General features: G+C 50.4%; 1 protein-coding gene across 1 annotated transcript in view; it reads right to left on the bottom strand.

Annotated features, from left to right (window-relative positions):
• CHST13 (carbohydrate sulfotransferase 13) overlaps nt 1–21083 on the bottom strand; it is a 72459-nt gene that overhangs the window by 9389 nt on the left and 41987 nt on the right. The window lies entirely within an intron of this gene.

Raw genomic sequence — 21083 nt, 5'->3', positions numbered from 1 at the left:
CAGGGCTGCTGCAACCCGCTTGAGCCAGCAGCAGGCTGTAGACAGTGATTTAATGGAGTCCACCCCACTAAGATCAGCCTTTGACACCCAACACAGCCCTGCCCCATGACCCCAAGCTGTGGCCACCCCCTGTTCACCACCCCTCAGCCCCACCAGCTGCAGCACCACTGCTCACACAGTCCTGTCTCAGCCCTCCCTGTTGCCAGACACTGGCTGGAATTTACACGTCTCCTACTCCACTCATTCATGCTGAGAGTGAGTCAAGCATCCCATTTATGGTTTACCCATATCTAGAATGCCCCTGGAACTCCCAAGAAGTTTGGGAAGGCCAAGGAGTACTGAAATAAATGGTGTTGAGGAGGGAGTATCATGTGATGAATTAATGGTTTGTGCTGCGTTTTGGTGCCATGGCCCTGAGTACAGAAGGATATTCAATCATGCAGGAGCTGCCAAGATCTTCACATCCTGGCTCTTCTCCTGACTTTATAGCTTGTTGCCGAGGTTTCCAGATTCCACCACACGCAGTGGTAATCCTTGGCAATTTAGCATTGCCACAATTGCATCTGAAAGCAGGGACATCACTTAGCCAAGGCATATCAACTTTCTAAAGCAGAAAAACCACCAACCCTTGGCAAGTGCAGGATCACTATTTGGGTGAGAAGTATCAACACAGTGCATGTCCATGATCCAAATCTGAAGTGTTTTTCACTGAGACAAGCAGAAGGAAGTATCTGTCCTCTGAATCTTCAAATGATGAGGCAAGGGAATAGGAGTGACGTGGAGCAGGAGACCAAAACCACTGTGCTGAGGCAGGGACACTGACCAGAAATCACTGAATAAGATGCGCCTGAAAGGAAGCTCAGGCACATTTTTGAGTCTCCTGTGCTACAAGGGCTTTCAGACTTTCTTTTGGAGCTTAAAAAGATGCCACACTTCCTCCCTTCTTCCCTCCTGTAGCCCAGATTTCAGTGCTGTCCCATTACAGCTGAAGCTACTCTCCTGCAGTGTGTGACATCAAGACCGAAGCAGGATCTGGGGCTTCAATGTCTTGCCAGCTGTCCTTGGAAAAGGGAATAGATTTTAAAGCTGTGAATATTTAGGTGTACTAGCTGATTGCAAAGACAGCCAGACATGTGTGAAGTGAGGGAAAGACTGGATCATGCCAATTCCAGACTTCTGGAAGCAGCACTGAAAGAATATGCTGTTTTGGCTGCAGAGACCCTTAATAAGGGAGGGAGGTTCTCTGCAACCACAACAGCAAATCCAGTGCGTGAATTGAAGAGTTTGGCTTGGAGACAGGATTCAGGCAGCAACAAGCCTGCTAGGCTGACATCAGCATTACCCAGGCTTTAGAAAACAGTCTGAAGGAAAGAAAGCAATTAAAAGATGTGGGTGCAACTGGATAATAAATAATTTAGAATGAAAATCAACATGGCATTTACCAGGCACTGCTCATACCCAAGCAAACTTGTCTGTAAATAAAATTAGCTGTTTCTGTAGATCAAGCCATGTGGTAGATCCTCACCCAGATACACACAGTACATGAGAAGCAACACAGCACAGGAAACAAGGACTTCAGTCAGAGAGGATGAAGTTTAGAAGGTGAACTGTAAAGATCACGAGCAATGAGAAAGCAAGTGGCACTGAAATGAGAAATACTGGGCAGAGGGCAGATTTCTAGAAATATACCTCCCAGACTGGCTTTGGGATTAATACTTTGAGAAGGAGTTGACATAAAACCAGAAAGATACTGATGATGGAGAAAGAATTGAGAAAGGCTGCCATGGCAGGAAGAGACTGAAAGACCAACAGGGGACCTGAAGTTCTTCCTGGATGAGGGGAGTGGAAATTTAATAGCCTTTAATTTCACAATGTTGGAATTCAGCAGTTTCTGCTACTTTGGTGCTGGAAGTGGCAGGAGGTCCCAGATGCATTAGTTCTGGGCCATCAACTGCTAGTGTGACAGTCATAAAAAAAGGCAAATGAAGCCCTGAAACAAATCAGGTGAGATATTTGCCATCGCAGCAAAAGAAAGCATTATCCATATGGTATTACCCATAGCATTGGTGACCCTCACCTGCAGCACTGACAGCTCTGCTCTCCTGGGACCGAGGCAGATCCAGAGCTGCTGAGAAGCGCTGCCAGGTGACCAGGTGACCCCAGGACCTGCTGCACCATGGGAGGCTGCACGGGTGGGATGTGTGTATGAGCTGAGCCGGGATGCGACTGCCCCTTCAACAGGCCAGCAGAGAAGGATGGGAGGTGTTTCACATGCAGGACATCATCATGCCCATTCGCTCAGGTACCAGATAGGAAGAGGTTTGGAAACCCCAGATTGGTCAGAGTCAGTGGCTGGGATGCAACAGGAAGAATCCTAACTCATTTTGGGCTGGAGGATGAAGCTTTCAGATATTTTCCAGGCTGGACCCTGGGGCCACAAGGAGCCAAAAACTCTACGTGTGGTCTCCAATATGAAGCACTGGAGAGGGTTAACACCTGGAGGAGATCCAGTGGTCTCCAGCCAAGGGAAGTAAAGAGACAGCACATGTACTTGCACATGAGCAGGCACCCCAGAGGCCCTGAGGAGCTAATCCTGACCCCACCACGGCCTCCCCGCTGCCGTCTCGCAGCCCCAGCTTTGCTTCCTGTTGTGTCTGCGCAAAACCTAAAAAAAGAGAAAAAAATAATTGTGGTGCCTGACATGATCAGTGTAAATTACAGCCTGCAAATGCCAGCAGGTCAGTGGGAGAGGTGCTTTGTTCTGTAGGAAGACTCAGTTCTCAGGGCAGACTCTCTCAGAAGGGGATGTTCTCTCTCACACCAAAGAAAAAGTTCTGAAAATGAAGGCGATATTTTTGATGGATTCTGACTTGAACAAAGGAAAAAGGACTGGTGACAGGAGCTGTCTGCCTGGCACACATGCCATGTGTGCAGCTGAACTGCATTCATGGGAGAAAGAAGAGTGTACAGTGGGAAACAAATGACTGTATTACCAGAAGGGTAAACAACGCCCAGAGCTCTACGGTGTACAGGGATTAGCACTTGTTTTAAGTCAGTCACTGACAGAGGCAGAAATTAGGACCTGGATCTCTTTGTGGGCACAGCAATGAGCTTCTCCAGACCTTGCTGACTCCTCTCCAGGACCTGCCAGGGGCAATGAGTGAGTGCTTCAGTCACAGCAGTGACGGCTCACTCACCCCTGACCACAAAGATGCTGCTCCACAAAGACAGGCTCCTCACTACTGAAATAACACACCCAAGAGATACAGAGAAGGATCCTGCCATAGAATTTCTGAGAAGATATTGTGACTGTGCTAGTCAAAGCCAAACCCTAGCTGCAGTCATCGGCTGCTAAATCTGTCCATGTTTTGATTTTAACATCCAAGCAGAACAAAAAAAAGGAAAAAAGGAGAAAAATAAAATAAAGTTTGGCAGCAGCAGTGATGGATCCAGAAAGTTCTTGCAGTCTGAGCTCAGTTTTCCCTTCTGGTTTGATAGCAAAGACTGGGACATGCAGCTAGAAACCCAGACTACATGAGGATGGTCCAGGACATGGAGGCCAAGAAATCCCACATGGGAGCACCAGTTGAACTCCTGGGCAGTGTTCAGTGGTCCACATGAAGAGCCCTGCCTGGAAGGATCAGAGCTATAGGGCCAAACAGGGCTGTGTTCAGAAAGCACTTTACTGCTAGGAAGCTCTGGCTTTTATGCTTGGGCTCCTACTGGTGGAGAACACATTTCCTTAATTTCTGCCTACTCACAAAGGCTGATTATTGCTTGTTGTTTTGGTTTTCTTTTAAAAGACAGATACTTCTCAAAACAATGGTGATGTGAGAAACCAACATCAGAATCCCACAGAGAACTCCAGACTCACTTACTGCCTTAAAGTTGTGGAAGGTAGTGACCTCTCTTTGACAGACAAGATGACCAAATAAGTGACCATTTGCTTTCTCACATCATACACTTGGCTGTGAAGAACTGTGGCAATTCTGGTGTTCACAGAGCTAGGGGAGGACCTCTGGGAATTATTCCTATTTTAATCCTCACTGAAAGGTTTTGATTTGGGAATGGGAATTTTTAGCTCCAAAAGCAAATCAAATGTTTGGCTTCATAGAGGCAATCAAATCTCCTTAGATTCTTGTGACTGCTCATTTTTACTGCATCTAGAAAGTCAAGGATATAGACAACAGAGGCTTAATTAAAAAGCTTAAGAAATGAAAAGAAATCTAATAGAGCCACATGATTGATTTGCTTAAATGCATCCTTCAGCTTTGTGAATTCAGACACAACCACATCTGCTGGGGAGCTGCAAGCGTAAGGAGGTGTAAGTGGCTGGGCTCACCCAGGTGTCTGCACCCAGAACACTCAGAGGGAGTGGGCAGCATCCATGCCCCATTTTGGCAGGTAACTGGCAGCAGAGCACATACACAAGAAAGAATTTTGGGGAGAGAAAACATGTCACAGCAATATTCAGACAAGCACAGGCAATGGCAAAAAGCAACCAGCCCTAAGGAGAACAACCAGAAGAGATGATTTCTGGTCTCTTCCCTGGGCCTCTCCCAGGGTCAGTACTACTCCGCAAGAAGAGAGCTCAGATATCAACCCACAACAGCCCCCACCTTGCACAGCTTCCACGTGGCAGCAAACAGATCCCTGCAGAGCAAATGCTGGACTTGACCTCTTTTGTTCATCCTGGGGCTGTGCCAGTGAGTGGTGAGCAGGAAGAGTGATGGAGGGGAGCTGGCATCAACTCTCAAACTCTGTAACTCTAATATTTACAATACAAACATGCATTTCTTGTTCCAAACCAACATCCTCTGTAGCTCAGGAAATGCCCCCGTGGCCCTTCCCACCATTGCTTCTCTTCTTAGGGTGCTTTTCTCCCCAGTTATGCCTTGTTCAGCCTGTTCTGCCTCATGACAATGTCCTCTAGCAGAGGCTCTGCACTGACACAGGTAGCAGACTGCCACCTAACACAGCCCCACGCAGTGTGGTCACAGGCAGACCCACCACTGGCCTCCTCCAGTGTTTTCCTTGCTCATGAACAAGCCAGCAATGTATAACCCAAGCTATTCCTGACAGCCTGCCCTCAGCTCTGTGGGCCAAGCCTTGGAAAGCGCTGCCTGCTCTGCCTGTCTCTCTGCTGAGGTACAGGCGGCGGAGAGTCTGCTGGAGATGCCTGTCTCGGCTCACTTGTTAGGGAACAGGAATAATTCTCCATCAGACCTTCCCCTGCCAGCTCCCCTCCTGTTCCCTACAGCAGACTGACAACCTGGAGCATCCTGGGGAGCAGCAGGACCTTCCCCATACTTGCTCCAGAGCATTTTTAGACATTAGAGCAGAGCCAAGGGCCAGGATGGTTGTACCCCTGCAAGGGTCCTGGAGCAGGTCCTTCCCAGATAACCCAGCCAGGCTAACGCAGCTCATCAGAAGGGCAGGACCTCTGTGATTCTGCTTCCCTGAACAGATCAGCAGGCAGGCACAGCCCTGTGCCCTGCAAAGCCATCACATGATTCAGTGGCATTCCTCCATGTCACCAGTTCAGCCACAACCCTGAGGCACTGGCATGGCACCAGGAAGCTCAACTGTCCCTCTGAAACCACTGGGCAAGTGTCTGTCACCAGCCCTGCACCCTAACTCTCAGGCTCAGAAATTGCCTCAAGTAGCTTGGTTGTGGGCCATACAACTCTATTTTGAAGCACAGCCAGCACCTGGATGTTGTCAGCCTGGTTATCCCCATGGCAAAGGGACTCCATTTGGTGGCTCTTGACTTAATGATATTTCATTTAGGAGAAATTAAACCAAGTGACTAGAACTTGGCTGGGTCAGGCAGAACTGAGTGCCAGCAACACAGAGATGCTTGAAAGCTTAGCTCAGGCTTTTTTTCCCAGAGCTGCACATTTTCTCCCATCCCCCCTAGCTCTCTTGAAACAGCCAAACCAAGTAATTAAACCCCCTCCACCTCCCCTCACCTCCCAGCACTTGGAAATAAAGATGCACTGGGAGGAGGTTACCCACAAAGCTAGGGGAAAAACCACAAGGAAAGCAGCTCAGGGCAAACCTGAGCGGGGCAAGACAGGGCGTGCACGAGTAGGTTTACACAGAGAACAGCCCACGGACAACAGGCTGCAGCAGGGGATGACAGGTCTTCTCTCCCATCAGCTCAGACAGGTGAACCTGCACATGTTTCCATACAGGAGAGGGTGGTTTTGCATCTCCACAGGCACCAGGAACACTAAGAAGTGATGTTTTAGCCACAGTGACGAAGTACCATTTCAGGGCAGTATGATGGGTGAGGTGTGGAAGAGGGAGGAAGGCTACACAATGGCCCATCATCTTCCTCTTCTCCAGTACCTGGCTATAACACTTCCCATTCCTGTGGAGCCAGAGGAGGACTCCTACCAGTCTCTATCACACAGACCTTCCTCCCCAGACATCTCCCCTTTTTGCACAAATGACTCTTGTTTTTCTGGGAAGAAAAACACTCCTTAAGGCCAACTCCAAGCAGTCACAGATGGCTCCCAAAGGGTGATGGGGCACCCATGCCCAGGACCCATTTTCATCCCATGTCTGTACTGCTGAAGCACCCCAGTACCTCCCTCCCAGCCACCTTTCTCAGAAGAGGCTCCACAGGCACTGAACTGAGGTGACACAGCTCATTTCTGAGGAGGCACAGCGGTACAAACCTCCTAGCCAAGAGGGCAAGGAATATTTTCCAAACTCCTTCCACCAAATGCCTATGTTCCACAGCTACCATCCCCTGGGACAAACCCTTCTGCAGCATTTTCTGCCCCAAACCACACAGTTCCTACACACACTCAGATGTGGAGGTGTTGGGGATCAATTACGAGGCATGCATGGGCAAGATGTCCAAGATTGCTTCATTTGGGAAGGAGATGAAAGGAGGTGTCACCCCCTAAAAATAATACCCTCGTTTTCATCAATCACCCCCTTGCAGCTTCTCCAGAGTGGCAGGGCTGTGTGGCACAACTGGGTGGTAATGGCAGCCAGGCTCCCTGGCACTGACAACAGCCTTCCTCCAGCCAAGAAACACACTCCAAAGAGGGCACGATGAGTCATTGCTTTACATGGGATAGCTCGAGGGACTGCACCACCTTTAACAGGAAAAGTCATTCACTCCTCCAGGGATGTGACCTGCTGGCTGGAAGGCAGCAGCCCATGGGCAAGAGAGGGACAAGGGGTGTGCTGCCTTCAGGAAATGTCAATGCAGGGCGTGGAAGAAGGTTCTGAGCTATTCTCTCTGGAAAGTGATGGATGGGAAGAGCAATGCAGAGGGGTGAGTACATGTCCTGCTCTCATTCCAGCCAGACAGGGAACAGCCAGGCCTGCCAGAAGGAGAAGTGGTTGTGGTGAATGTCTGGAGGTGGAAACACACAGCCTCAGGAAACTGAAGTGGGACCAAAAATCCAAGCACACCTTCCTCCACTTGTGCCCAAGATCCCTGATATCTGTGCACAGTCATCTGCAGGCAGCACCCCTGTAAATGGGGCTCGTGGGACTGGAGTGCCCCTGGCATGCTGCACTGGGGGATGGAGAGGCAGCAGAGCTGCATCACCTCTCTGTCTCATACTGGGGCACTTATGCCAACCACACAGTGCAAATTACTCACAGAGCAGGACTCTCACGCAGAAATCTGAGGGCTGACAGGCATAGGGACAGCCCAGAAGCCCCAGGCACATTAGATGCACTCACGTGGTTTCCAGCCTGTGAGAAGCAGATGGATGCTCCCTGCTTCCTCAGTCTGGAGTTGCAGTGACCCTTGCTCACGACTGTCACCTACCCACAACTATTTCCACGCTCAGTGACTCATGCCAGATGCAATAAAACCGCAGACAGCAGACACGGGGCAGTGGCCAGCAGCATAAGGTGCCACTGGCACCAAGTGCCACCAGACTTCAGGTTTCTCCATCTGGATCCAGCTCCAGGCAGACACATTGACTTTCATCAGAAAATGCCTCAGCCCAGCCTCTCAAGTGTTGAGGTAACCTTTGTGGGGCAGGCAATGCCGCTGTGCGAAGAACAGCACAGACACCTCCTGAGCGGGTGGTGTGACAGGCAGCAGCCCCACAGCTGACCTGACCCCCTTCCCAGCCACAGGCTCCTCGTGGCTGTTGCCCTTGCCACCAACTTTTCAGCACCTTCTCTTTTAGCTTGAACATGTCCCAGCCATGTTCCTTGCGAGCAGTCACACCTGAAGAGAGCCTTCTGACAGGTCACACATGGGGCTGCCACTGCCGTCACTACAGAAACGTGACAACTGGACCTTATTCCACATCACCACTGCCTCCTCCACTGAAAGGATCCAGAAACTGCCTCTCCAAGAGGCAACTTCTCCATTCCCACTCCCCAGGATCTGCTGTGCCTTTGGCACGGTTCATGGCTGGGAACAGGACTGGGTGAGACCAGCCCCTGCCGCATCACAGCCTGCGTGTCCCATTCAGTACCACGTGGGATGTGGGATAGGAGGGAGGGAGGCAACAGGCCAATGTTCAGAGCTATTTGGGTTTTTCTCCAAACCACTAAAAAAAGAGGGATCTCTGCTGAAAGTGCTCCAAAGAAACACAGCCAGCATTGCTGACAGTATAATCTCCACTGTCCATTTCTATTAATGCTCTTACAGGTTTAGCAGGAACTGGAAAGCTTGGAGCTGACTTTTCACCGTCCAAGGCGTGCAAGAACTCCCAGATGAGCCAAGCCAGTGTGACCCTGCATGCAGCCCCTACCATCGCCCTTTGGAGAGGCACTTCCCAGCAGGCTGCTGGAGCACTTGCCTGGCAAAAGAGACAATGGACTTGCGTGTGTTTTGCTCCTCGTGCCTGGCTGACAAACCCAGCCCACAGAACTTCATACTTGCAGTGCACACTCAGCACTCTGCAGCTAGCACAGGCTGAGGGATGATCCAGCACTGAGGGGTTTGCAGCCAGCGCTGCCTCTCTGCCTTCCATCTGCTGTACACAAAGCTCAGGCAGCAGCCGCAGAGGTGACTGCGAGGTTTGAGGGGGTGTCATCAGACGGATGTTTTTTTGAGCTGCTACAAAAAGAACATTAAACTCCTGATGTGACATGGGGTCAGAACATCCTGCACTAGTTTAGATTTCTACTTCGTGTCATACACATTGGGCAGGAAAATAATTTATCTTTCTAACTTTATTGTTTTGCCTTTCCATTTTTTTTTTTTTTTTTTTTTTTTTTCCCCCCTAACAGGAGGCTGCTCAGCTTTTAACCACCTGGAAGAGACTTCTTAAATCTGAAATCCCTGGTCTGTCCAGGCTTCAGCCAGATGCCTACTTAGGGAGTGCTGGCTGTACCCAAGCCAGTGCAGGGACTGGCTGCCACCGGTGTTCCAGAAGTGACTGATTCAGAGATCTGGCTTCTGGACATGCTTTAAAACCACTTGTGCATTACTCTTGATGTTCGAGATCCTGGAAGGTTTACTTAGGAAGAAGTTATTGCCATTGCCATTAGAAGATATTAAAATTACATAAAGAACCTCCTTGTTTTCTATAAAGCTTCATGAAAGCTCTTTCCTCTTTTGGCTCCCGCTTTCTTGCACAGCTTCCTTTGCCTTTATGTTTCTAAAGATAATTTTTCTTCATTTCTCACTGATGACACCTCTTGGACCATCACAATGCTACCAGCCATAACCAGGCACAGGGGCTGGCACAGCTGGGCCTTGGCTGTGTGGCTCCCTCCTGCCTAGAGGTGGAGATGGCTCAGGTTCTGTTTTTCAAGGAAGGCGTTCTTACTCCCATTTATTCAAGTTGAGTCAAGGATCAGCCAGAGAAACTAATCAAGTGATGGAAAACGGTGACAGTGATAGGATTAGCTCACAATAAATCATGCAGAAAGAGAGAGAAGGAATCCAGCTGCTTCAAGGAGCCTGCCAAATGCCCCAGCATGGTCTGTGGGGATCATATTAGGAACAGAGCCAATGGCAGCTGGTCTGGACACTCTGCCCCATTCAGTGGTTCTTCCTAAACCTTCATGTCTCCTCAGCAGCAGGAGCCTCTGGTCACCTGGTACCAGCCTGAGGCAGATGCCAGGAAGGTTTAATAGAAAGACCACAGGCATTTGAGGTGGAGGGATGGATTTTGCTGGGGCAATGTCCCTAGGTCTCTGCTGTCACAATGACTGCAGTTAAGATCTTTATAGGAAACAGAAAATTAACAATATCCAGCAGGAACACGGTCTCTGTGAGCAAATAAAGTATTTGTGTTTAAGTACCATGCAATCTTCTGTTTTCAAATGGTTAATTCCTCCTATAAGCCAAGCTAGAAGCTTTCCAAGAGCAATTTCTCTTCCCCATTATGCCTGTCATTCTCCTGGCCCCAGTTGGCTGCCTGCATTTATAGTACAAGCCTGAACTGCCAGCATTTCCATTCCTTGTCAATAAACTCCTCCTTTGCAGCCTGCTGCCCGAAGGAACTGCAGAAGAAGGGCTTGCAGCAGCAGTGCCAAGGCAGGGATCCTTGCCTGGATGGACAGCGGCTGATATTCCCTGGGCAAGGCTGCACCAGAGATCCACCTCTCCCTAAAATCCCGCTCATGTGGTGTCCGTAGGCTCCCATCTCCGGGCAGGCTCAGGCAGCCCACAGCTGCTCACACAGCACCACAGAGCTGCCAAGCCAAGAGACCATCTGCACCAGCCTGCTGCCTCCTGCTCAGCTGCTGAGGCCACGGCAGGCCAGCGTGCAGGGGACCAGGCTGGGCTTGCTCAAAACCTGCCCGCACTCAGGTCTGGTTTGGGCAGATGCTGTTTGTGCCCTCTGCACACAGGCCACCTGCACAGGTACAACAAACAGGAGTCTCCCTCATGTCAGATGGCTCAGCTTGCCTGCTGAATATGTTTCAAGCCATCTTCTCAGCTCTGCGCATCTGGGATTGATGATAGCCTCAATCAGCTGATCTGAGAAAAAATGCACACTCAACAAACTCTTCCCAGGGCAGCAGGCAGCCATCCCTCCCCAGGCTTTGCTTCATGGCTCTCATCCCTCTGCTCCCAGCAGAGGCAGCTGAGGGGCTGTGCCCTGCCTTTCTATATGGCACAGGTCATTAGCTGGTGAGACTCTGTCACAAGATGCACCATAAGAGGCTTTACAAAGAGTTGAAGGGATGCACGAGCTCACAGAGGAGGAGAGTAGTGAATTACAGCCTGCTGGAGACTAGGGAGAACCATCTCTGAGAACCATCTCCAGCACACACGGTCCCACCACATGGCCCCTTGTGCCTACTTCTGCTGCATTTAGTAATGACCACTGCCTGAGGCCACCAAAGAGCCCTGTCTCCCCAGCCAGCATGTTCAGCAGAGGACACAAACACCTCCAGTGCCATAGCAGCTCTGAGGCACAACAGATGCAGCATCACTGGTAGCTGCTTGTCTGAGTGGCTGTTGGATTTAACCCTTCCTGAGAGTGGCTGTTGGCTCTGGGGACATCTCTCTCCTTTTCACAGGGAGTGAGCAAGTTCTGATGGGGACCTCAGGAAGAAGGGAACTGGAAGGCTTGTATCTACCCCACCCAGCAGCAGCAGCTATGGGCTACTGATGCAAAACTCCACCAGCATCAGGTCAGCCTTGTTTGGGTCTCACAGCGCCTGTGTCTGCTGATGCTATTAAGCTAAAGGGAAATCAATATCCCTGATACTGCCAGGAGTAAACTTGGAAGAGACCCAGCTGTGAATATGCTACCCCTGCACCCTTGCCAAAAGGAAGGGCCTGGCTCTGTAGATATGTGCAGGACTGAACTCGCTGCCTTCTCCTGTCATGGGGAAATCTGCCAGTGCAGAGACACTCCCATGGCAGGCAGAGCCACACGCTTGCAGGGCAACACAGTACAAATGGGGGTGGGGAACTGCTGAGGAGCTTCTGACCTCCAGTTAGTTTGTGCTGATTTCTCAGGTCCCTGCTTTGAAGAAAGCCCTCTGGAACAGGCAAGGCAGCCCCAGAGACACCACACTCAGCAGCTCCAAACAAACATCACCTTTGAACCTCATGTCGATATTACCCATCTTCCTGCGAGGTCAATGAGGCAACATCTGGCCAGAGAGCAGGCTTGGATTGGGTTCCACATCAGCAGTGAGGCTGCAAACTTGTAGGGAGAGAGAGCACTGCAAGGAATGGCTCAAACCTGCTGCTGCTCCCTCCCTGAAAGAGCTGGGAAAGCAGCCAGGAGATGGAGGGCTATAAATCAAGTGGCATTTACATGGAGAAGGAAAAGCTGTGAGCACATTGTGACTGGAGGCCAGGACTCACGGCCTCAGCATTCCTCCATATCACAGGTGAAAAGCTGATGGGAAGGGACCTACGGGCCCTGTGCACTGCTGTGAAGATCCAAAACATTCAATGGCACATCTCCTTGCACAAGCACCATGGGTAGAGACACCAGCACCTGCCCATCTGCCATGCCCAGGCCAGAGTCTTCCTCATCTGTGACTTGAGCCACTGTAGAGGCAGCAACACCTTCAGAGACACATTTTGGGGAGAAAACAGCTCAAGTCCAGTTGGATACTGCTCTGAGGGAGTCTGTGAAAATTAAGTCCAATTGTGAAAAAGCTGGGTCTCACCAGAATCAGGTGCTTCTTCAGCACAGCAGGTCTCAGCATCCATGCTCAGGGGTTTGTGTACACGGCCACGTAACAGATTCCCCCGAGCACAACACCAAACACAGACCTGGGGCACTGTGGTTTGCAGCATCTCACAGCTGCCAAAACAGCCCCACAGTGTGACACCACCCCGACAGGTCAGTGATGAGAGCCTGGTGACAGCGACCAGAGATGCAGCACTGCTGGGAGCACCTTTGCCACTCACTGCTCCAACGTATCAGGGATCACCGGAAAGGTGGAGAGAAAGCAGGACATGCCAACAGACATGGAGGCAACCAGGACTCAAAAGAGCCAGGCTGGGGCCGTCTACAGGGCTGGGGGTGGCTGGTGCTTGAAGAGACCCACTGTAGGTCAGGAAGCTCTCACAGGGAAGGACCTGAAGTGGCACGGGACAACATGTTCAACTGGGACAGAAAAATCAGCACTGAATCCACACACACTCACACCCTCAAAACCAGGCTCTCAACCATGTTCAACACCAAATGGTGATTGTCCGCTCAGCACAGAGCTGCCAGAGGATGTGGGTTATGTGGCCAGGCTTTCCTGCACTGCTAGACAGTGACGAGCCACCTCAGCTGAGGATGTAGCTGCCGAACCCTAGGGTGGCGGAGCCGCTGCAGTCCTAACCAGCAGAGAAACTCTGCTTTCTTCTTCCAGGAAAGACCAACTCCAAGCCCTTCCTAGCCAAATTCCCATCAGTCTGCCTGCCCATAAATTTACAACTATTTATTTAGTCAAAGCTCATCCAGATATTAAGAGCTCAGGGGCACTATGGGGAAAACAGGAGCAGGTAGAGCAGCCAGCCTCTTCCTCCAACAGGCTGCAGGAATTCCCCACTGGCTGTTCAAGGCTGGACACCTCCACACCCTGAAGCTAATTATGTTCAGTGCCACCCCAGCAAGCTAAAGGGAGCGGACTTGTGCAAGGATCTCTGAGGCAAGAATCACCACGTCTAGAAACAAAATTCAGGCAGATCTTTGCCTCTGAGGCTTTAAAAGGTGGGAAGTGGCAAGGGTTATAAGGCAGGGACCTTCAAAAAGTCTATAGACCCCAGACATCCCAATAAGGGCTGCTGCAAAGGGTCTGGGGAAAAGTGAAACTTGCTCAGTAGCATCCAGAAGAAACGCTGGAAGAGAGCTCAGCTTCCCTCCCACTTGCCCTCCCCCTGTCCACCAGAAGCCAGCATAAAGATGTCCCCACATCCACAGGTCCCGCCAGGCTGGCAGGTCAGAAGCACAGCACCAGGTCTAAGATGGAGCTCCGATGCCATGGCTGTGGCCCTGGGCCCATGTGGTGCCCTCTCACAGCCTTTCATCAGCTTTTCAGACTGAAAATCCGTATTTTAGGGAGCTGCCCAGGGCGAGTCACAGCAATGTGTGGGGCTTATGCAGAGACCAATGTGCCAGCAGCAGGGGAGTGTGTGTGCACAGGGCAGTGTGTGCATGTTTGCTTTTTGCAATCGCTGTCCTGTCTGAGGGGCTCAGACTGAAAGCACACCTGGGGCACTACTGAGCTCTGACAGGTCCAGCCCAGCAAGAGGGGAGCAGAGATCTGTGGGTCGTGAAGTGCTGGGGTGACAGTTCAGGATGTCGGTCACTGCAGGTTCCTCTGGCTACTGGGTGTCCTGGGCTTGCTCAGCTCCATGCAGAGGGGAACTGGCGCTGGTGGCTGCTGGAACCACCCGTGCTGCCTCCTGCACAGTCGGGCTGGTGCTGCTGCAGGCCCATCTGCTGAGCAGCCAGCACACCAGGGCTCCTGACAGCATGAGCCTTGCAGTGGCAACGCTGATATCATTTGTGTCCAGGATCCAAGTCACACAGAGCCATTTCTCACACTGTGTCCTCTGGCTCCCCTTCCCTTCCCTGTCCCCATGCACACTGGGTGTCTCTCAGAGCATCACGGTCTCCTTCCAACACAACGAATGAAGCATCATCTCTGCTCCCCAGCTCATTGAACTGTAAGAGAAACCAAACAAGCCCTATGGCCCAGTGCTATTTCCTACACTGAGTGATCTCCTGTGAAGGACATGCAGGAAGAGTTTATCCAAGCACTGGCCACCCAGCTCCCGGGGATACAGAGAAACTCTTTCTTCCCACCTTTGCCCGTGTAGGGCTTTAACTTTGACTGAAATTTGGCTTCCCAGTGGAAGCCACAGGCAACTGGGAAATGGAGAACAGACAAAGAAGAGACATTTGGGGGTTGAACCCTATTTATCAGAGCTCTAGAACTGACTTGAATGGGTAATTTATTAGAATGACATGGGGTACAAACCTGCAACAGCAAAAACTGGCATAGCTGGAATAAACCACAACAGCCAGCCATGAAGCAAGGATCCCATATCTGGAAACGAGCATCAGGGATGGGGGACAACCTCATAGGGCAGCAGCATATATAGGGGTCATTTAGCAATACCTCCCACCATCCAGCCCTGATGGGAGGATTTTACTGCCAAGGCGGGGGGTTGTATTTGAAGAAGGGAAAAATTAAAAGATCTGCGTGAATCAGTGGGGAAATTGCAGAGAGCTTGTGGTTGAATACAGACCTGTCCCATAGCTGCAGATCCAGACAGGAGACAGAGACAGGGTGTCCCAGTTTACAGCACTGCAAGCTCTGCAGGCACAGGTGCAAGTATGGCAGAGAGCAGACTGGTCTGAACTGGGCAGCAGAGCCTGGGAATGTGGCGTTCAACTCCCCATTGAGACCAGTCGTTCTCCTCCATCCATGAAGAATTTTACTGGGGGAAAAAAATACCTCCAGCTCCTAGGGCAGGTCCATTTGTCCCTGTTTTCACTCTCAGTGCAAGCTGTACTGTGCAGGCAGGACCAAGGCACAACAGTGTTAAACCCGGGCCTTTCAGGCCACCAGAGCTACTCAGTGAGATGTTTCCCCCTGCTCAGACTGGTAGTAGTCCTTAACTGCCTTTGAACAAGGCAAGTTTTGGGCTTTTGCCCAGCTACGCCTCAAAGCCTCAAAGTGAAACATCCCTCCTAAGCCCCTCAGAAGTATTTGGGGAGGTAAACTCTTCTTTGGGTACTCAGCTCCAAGGGGGAGTACTGGGAGTTAAGTACCTGATGCCTTTGTAGTTTCTTGGCTTCTGATAATGAATCCTGGGACAGACAGCTGTGTTTGCACTGGAATTAAGATGGAGGGTTTGTCATGCTCTCCATTCAGATGCTTGCAGGAAGCAAGGACCAAGAAGGAAAACCAAGCCCATAACAAATCCCAACACCCCTAGGAGAGCCCTGGCCACTGCATGAGCACTCATCTCCCAGCCTCGGACCTCACTGACCTGAACCAACACAGGCAAAAGTCCTACTGGTGATGTTTTTGTGGAGTACTTTTTGCAGGATACTGTAGTTTTGTGAGTGGGTGCAGGTGCATCGTGCTGCCAGACAGAAACAGCCAGGCTGAGATGCCAGAGGAATGCGAGGCCAGGAGATGCTGGATCCAGTTGGCAGAGCCACTGGGATACGAATTTCTCCTGTGGGGACAGAGTTAACTCCGGGTGTGCTAAGCCCACTCCTTTCCCCTCCAAAATCTCTTGCACGTATCAGAGATTCTCAGGAAACTATAAAGCCAAGAAGGACAAGAGAAAGCATTCCTCATGAAAAGCCTGGCCCTCGGGAGCAGATGGGCTTCATTACTGTCCTGCTCTCAGCACCAGACTGGGTGGATTTTTCTACCCTGACAGGTCATGGATGGAGCATTTCATGTCTTTTCCAAACACAGCAAATCTGAGGCCTTCCAGCCTGTGTTTGCCAACATCTTGGCTGACAAATGGTTTCTGTACTTCGAGTACTGGCTCCTCAAAAGGAAGGGGCTGCATCCTGGGCATCATGACTGTGACTGGGAAAATGAGCTGGGCAAAACTGCCCCATGACCAAAACAAAGAAAAGAAAAACAACACCATCTGAGGGTGTCTTAGACTTTTCATCCCAGCCTGTACTTGCAGCCTTAGCCAGGGTAAGAGCAGCATCGCCCTCCTTATCTGGAAGGCTGAGGACATGTGTCAGCCAGCTGCAGGCACGACCCAGGCTCAGAGCATTTGCTGGCTGCGCACGTCCCAAGGCAGCGGCTGAATTTCAGCCTCCAAATACCTTTAAACAATGGGGAGGAACTGAGGCCTAAAAGAAGCTCTTTCCTGTTCTGGGAAAAAAAAAAAATCCCTGGTTTAGAAAGGTCTGCTAATATTTAAGTGTGTATTTATCTCCATTCACTCCAGGTCTAGGTGTACTTGTAGGTTCAGGGACTAGGGCTCTGTGGGTCAAATCACTGATCAACTCTATAATCTCTATAATAATTTGTACTCCCCTGAAGGGACCAATCTTCAGGCACAGAGATGGAGCTGACTGAGATCAATAAATCTGGAACAATGAGAAGCAAGAGTTTCTCCAAGACCTGCTGGTGCTGAGGGGTGTTGGGCTGGGCAACTGAAACCACCTGAGAATTGGCAGAGAGTGGTGGCAGTGGTGTCTTCCATATCCACCTTGGCACATCAGAGGGCTAAGAAACACACAAAAATGGTGAGGCAGTTTCCTACCTGTGGTATCTGCTACATGTGTTGGTGTGGCTTGTGGCATTGCTGCTCATCCTCCTGCAACACCCCAACCCTTCTCTCTCAGGCTGGTGAAGGGGTACCTCCACTCCAGGAGTGGTTGGAGAAGGCTTTCCTCAGTGCCCCGAGGAGATCCAGCTAGTTGATACAGGAGAAGATCAGGATGGAGAGAGGGCTCTTGCTGCTTTCTAACTTGGAAAGCTTTCTGAAACAGTATCACAACCTTGGCACTTCTGGTATCTCTCCTTGTGAGAGTCAGACCAAAGGCTGAGTATGTCTCACCTGCAAAACCCCGTGAGGTCCAACAGCTTGTGCTGACAGCAGGTTGTAAAACAACACGGGGAGTGCAGAACCCAGCGTTGAGCAAGTGCTGCTAAAAAGACCTAAGAAACAACAGCTGGATGCTGCAGACGGACAGAGCCAGAGCAGAAATACAGGAGCACTTTGAGATTGAGAGCTTTTCCTTCTTTCTTATTGGAGAAAATCTGCCAGCTTTCTGGATGTCAGTGCAATTTGCCTACTCACGGTTGCCCCAAAGACATACCATTGGGGTGGCCCCAGAGCAGTGGCCTGCAGAAACCTCAGACCAGATGAACACAGGGCCTTAGGACCTGCCACTCACCTCCCTCGACCTCCTTCACATGTTCCCCCTTCCCTCTATCCCACATCTGTACTAGCAGAGTCATCCTGCCTCCCCCACTCTTGCTAAAATCGGTGTGGTCCCCCTGAGAACAGCAGTGACCAAAGCTCTGATGTAGACAAGGAATGGCAGCCTCCAGTATCTCCTGCTGTGCCAGCCTAGATGTGCTGCCAGCAGAGTGAGATGAAACACCGGCCTGAGAGCCCCGCTGCGTATTCTCACCTCTATGCAGAAAATGTACAGCGTGCACAAGTCAGCACAGCTAACGGCGTGCTATTCCTGCAGGGAACAGCAGAGGAACATCAACTCAGAAGACGGATGACGATCATGCCGAGGCCACACAGGATCTCCTGGATGGCTGTAGGGTGGCACCAGTAAAGCCAAGGCCTCCTGATGGCCCTCATCACTCCCTGAGCCCAGCTGAGATGGCATGAGGTTTCCTGGGAGGTGAGCGCACCTGCCCATGGCGCAGGAGGTGTTGAAAGGTGACTGCTCCAGGTAAACCCCTGAACTATTCACTGTGGCAGGGTGTGGAAGGTCCAGTGGCCAGTGTGCTCAGCACCACTTCAACACCTTCCTGCTACGCAGACATCCTGCCCTTGGCCACGTATCTGCGAGCCTGGAGCGGGACAGCTGATGGCCAACAGGACAGACAGGACACCACCCACTTGAAGCGAGCAGAGGACAGTCCATGGCACAGCTGCACCCCAGGGCCAGGGCAGAGCTGGGACTACAGCCCCCGTGTCTGCTCACTGGTACAGCCAGCAGGAAGGAAAGGCAACAGAAAACAACCAGGGCCACGAAGTCAGGGCACTCAAGCCCATCTCCGTGTGGAGCACCGAGACCTGTCCCACCCCTCTGGCAAACACACCAAGCCCATTCCTGCCTCCAGGAGGTACAACAGGGAATTCTGCCACTGACTTCAGTAGAAACAAATTCAGCCCACCACCAAAATAACCAACTCAGTGGCATTTAGGAGCAGAGTTATTTCAGCCCAGGCTGGTGTGTGGGTGTTCCTGAGGCAGAACAAGAAAGCCTTATTCCAGCACAGCCATGGAGCTCAGTGCAAACCACTCTGGCATACAACTGTCCGGATGGAGTTACAAGTGGGCAATGCAAACAGAGCAGTTAAATCCTGCTCCCCGAGCTCAGTGAGCCCTTAGCACTCTCAAGCTTAAAGGTTTCTGGTTATATTATCTTTCTTCCCATGTTCTATTCCTTGTCCTGGTCACAGGAAGGTTTGGTCTCTATGTGCCATTAGCAAGGATTAATTCAGCGTGTTCCATGCACCATGGACTGTGGGTGGCCCAGGGAAGGCAACCTGCTCAATCCTGCTAACGACAGAGAAAGGATCTGATTGCTCCTGAGGGAAACTCCTAGCATTGCTGCTTTTTTTTCCTCGCATTTTTCTTCATTATTGTATAAAAACCAAATGACACCAGACAAGTAGAACTCCAAATAACCCCCAGGCAGCCATCACTTTAAAGATGACATTTTCGTTTGCAAATTGTTTACCTGTTATTGTAACTTGTAACTTCTAAAATTCAAGTAATTGGCCTCAGTTTGTTTTCCTTTGGGATAAAAAATGAAGCAATCTTTAGTTTGCTTCTTTTCTGTATATGGTAATGACCTTTCCTCTGCTTTTTTCTCACTGACGTGAAGAGGAAAGGAAAAACTGTAAACTGCAAAAATAATAAGGGAAAGAAATGGCACAAAAATGAAGGCTGGACCCAGGGAGAGAACTGTGTGGCTAGAAAATAAGCCGATGTTAGAGAACATGAATATTGCTTGAACTCACCTCTTTTTTGAACCCAAAGGGGCAAATCTGCAGAGGGCATCCACCACCCTCACAAATGGGTTCCCACTGAGTGACAAACATTACTTGGTTGCAGTAGTTGGAGATCCCTACCTCAGACCTGTCACCACCTATGGGAACTTTCAGAAGCCACACTTGGCCCACGTGAAAGAACAGATTCGCAGGGCGTTGCATTTCCCAAAGCCTCAGCTTCTCAAGGTAGCATTCCAGACCCAAATTCCCTCCCACATCTCGTGAGACACCACCACCATTACCATCACCCTGGTTTGCTCCAACCTCACGGGAACTCTGTGTGAAACCGTGTTGAGATCAGGTAAGGAATTAAAGTCAACCAAGCACAGAAAGTTCTGCTGACTCAGACCAGCAGAATCTCATTTTTGAAAACCAGAGCCCTGAAAAGAGACACGTTTTCCAGTCAGATGCTAGAAAGCATATCCAGTGTGAAACACAATCATCTCTTCATTAGCACCCCTGGAGATTAAAGCTGATTCAACACCGCACTTTTTACTGAGCAGCCCCAATACTAAAATAGGATGCATAAATCATTTCCTTAAAAACAGAAAAAGTTACCAAGGAATACAATACTGATTATGGTCTTCTGGGATTTCTGAATTCATCTGACAAACTTCGCATGCTCATCTAGAAATAACAAATGCTCACTGAAACCCAACTCTTTTCAATCTTACTCAGCCAACAAGTTATGCCTTTTTTATTTTTAGGAAAAAAACACATTAAAGTGATGGAGCAGCCCCTATAAAAGGAAATCACATTTCATTTAGTCCATACTGATAAAATTCCATTAGCGTTTCAGTCAAGTCAGTCTTCTGAATTTTAAGATGTAGCTCTAAAGGCCCCATTGATGGATTGCTGCTGTACTCAGAAAACATTAGTACATTGTTAAAACGGCAGGAATTACCCAATAACGTTTCTTAGGAAAGAGGAACTAATTTCCCCAAAGGAGCAGAAAAAGGCAGGGAAATAAATTAACCCCCCCCCCAACACAAAACGGTCTAGATTTTAGTTCAAAATTGTTTCCCAACTTGAAAGAAACTTCTAAAAGCACACACTAGTGAAGTCTCTTGAGCCATTCAAACAGATTCCCCAGGAATTTTAGTGACCGCGGGTGTAAATCGGCACTTGCGGGACAGAGCAGCTCCCCTTTCCCTTCCCGACCCCGGCACAGCCTCGGGAGGGCTGCACGAAGCTGTGCACAGTTCCATGACCGCACACAACACTGTTTCATGCAGGGACATCGAACGGGACAGCCACCCCAGAGAAGGCTTAGAAAGGAGACGCGGGTCCCACTGCGGAACAGCGGCGCCGGGACGGTAACGCCGCTCACGGGCGAGCGCAGCGGCGAAGTTCAATGGGCTCAGCCGAGGGATGGGGAACCCCCGGCCAGTTCACCGGCGGACACAACTTCAGCTCGCCGCGGACCGGCCGACACCCGA

This window comes from Corvus brachyrhynchos, unplaced genomic scaffold (genome assembly GCF_000691975.1).
Source record: "Corvus brachyrhynchos isolate BGI_N302 unplaced genomic scaffold, ASM69197v1 scaffold4, whole genome shotgun sequence".
NCBI lineage: Eukaryota > Metazoa > Chordata > Aves > Passeriformes > Corvidae > Corvus > Corvus brachyrhynchos.
The sequence above is the reverse complement of the archived record's forward strand: the minus strand, read 5'-3'. Positions and strand labels throughout refer to the sequence as shown.